We start from the raw sequence: 2,226 nt of genomic DNA on the forward strand, positions 1-2,226 counted from the left end.
TTGGCACGAGAGATCAGAGCTTGGGCAAGGCACGAGAGAACTGAGAGCTGGAACCCGTGGAGACAGGACTGGACTCAGGAGACGACGAAGAACTGCAAAAATAAGATCACAAGGTAAGACTTGTATTCCATGAAAACACTAAGTGGCTAGAAACATTAAGTACCGGGGGAACTCAATGCTCCAGCGTCGAGTAGACTTGTCTGCAGGCTTAAATAGGGGCAGGAGCTCATCAGGGAGATGACCGTCAGCTGGGGGTGATTGGCGGCCATCTTGGAAGCTGCAGCAAGTGCTACTCTCACATCCACAGAATGTAGTCTACCTGCATTCTCCTGCCTCCACTCTTATAAGTCACTCTATGTTCCTCCTTCTTTTGGAAGTAAGTGTTGACTACAGACATTTTCATTCACTTGGCAAAATCCACCACCATCTGTCCTTCCAGGTTTATTTCCTTGACACCAAACCTATCCATCACTTCCTCATCTCCTCTGTTTCTTTCTCCAACATGTCCATTCAGGTCTGCTCAGATCACCACTCTTTCTTCCCTGGGAATACTCTCCATCACTTATTACCATCACAGATATATCCTTTTCAAATTTCTCTTTCTCTTCTACATCACATTCAACATGTGAAGCACTGATAACATTTAGCACTAGATCTACTTCTACCTTAAGACATGTCACCGTATCTGTTGCTCTTGTCACTTTTACTACATTATTTGCCAGCTCTTCCTTTAAGACCACCACTACTCCATTTCTCGTTCTATCCACACCATGGTAAAACAATTTAAACCCTGCCCCAATATTGTGAGCTTTGCTGCCCATCCACTTGGTCTCTTGAACACATAAAACATCTACCTTCCTTCTCTGCATCATATCAGCAACTCTCTACTTTTGGCTGTCATTGGCCCCACATTTAGAGTTGCCACCCTCAGGCCTACATTCTTGACTTTCTTCTTCTCCCTTTGTCTCCTGACATATTTCTCTCCTCATAGTCTTCTCATTATCTTTTTGCTTAATGAATATTGGATCTAAATTGTGATAACTATGAGGTATCTTTGAGAGTTCAATCTCTTCCTTAATCATGAGCATTTTGACTGAAGATGTAGCAGCTGATAATAAACAATTTTCTGAACATGTTTAACTCCAACTTTCTGTTCTGTTCTCAGCCCAATTAATATTGGAATTGTGTTTCCTTAACCGGGGTAGCCCAACATGATTTGAGGATTAGGTGATTTGAACACAGAATAACTCACCTTCTTTGTGATGGTTCCCAGAAATAACAAAATGGAAACCTTGGATCTTGAGACAGGTGGCTTGAGTTGTAAGGGCAGTAATGATGACAGGTTGAGTTAATTTCTTCACAGGTACCGGAAGTTGCTCTACCAAAATTTTGGCTGATAAAACTGCCCAGCACCTGAGTCAATTAAAGCTAGCACATGGAGATTTATCATGTTCACACAAAAAGTAGCAAGTAAAACAAGGTTAGCACAAGAAGAAACTGGATATCAATATCTTATAGACTACTGGTGGGAATATCCTTTTAAATGAGTGGGACAGGAGACAACGAAATGACCAGTCTTGTCATAATAGATGCATTCTTTAGCAGTTATAGAACTTTGTCTCTCCTCCAGTGTTAGTTTGGTCTGCCCAATTTGCATCGGCTCTGGCTCAGGAGCAACTGTAAGTTTTGGCAGTTCTGGATTTATGTATCACAGAAGTGTCAGAATGTCAGAAGTAAGGTATTCACACGACGTGTAGTTTCTCTCTATATGTTGCTCTTGAAATCTTTAGTCAATCAAAAAGGCGAGATTAATCAATTTATCCTGGTTGTGGCCAACTGATCTTTTATTTGGCCATTCAAAGAATTGATACATGTACCTCTCAGTGCCTTTTCCCCGCAGCCAGACTCCTCCGTAATAATCCAGAAGTGGATGGCGAACTCGGACACAGACTGCTTGCCTTGGTGGAGCAAAAACAACCTAGCTGCTTCCTCCTGGTGTACTGGATGATCAACAACTTGTAGGAAATTCTTTAAAAAGACTTGGAAAGTTAAGATTTTAATAGGATGAGATCAAAGGTAAGGGTGGGTCCATCGGAACACCTCCCCTTTGAGAGAACTAATGATGTAAGTAATGCAGGCCGAATCAGATGAGTAAGTCACTGGCATCGGATTGAAAGCTAAATTACACTGAAGGATTAAAAACACAACAGTGGTTTGGAATACCTT

Source organism: Nematolebias whitei, chromosome 13 (genome assembly GCF_014905685.2).
Source record: "Nematolebias whitei isolate Nwh7 chromosome 13, NemWhi1, whole genome shotgun sequence".
Lineage (NCBI taxonomy): Eukaryota > Metazoa > Chordata > Actinopteri > Cyprinodontiformes > Rivulidae > Nematolebias > Nematolebias whitei.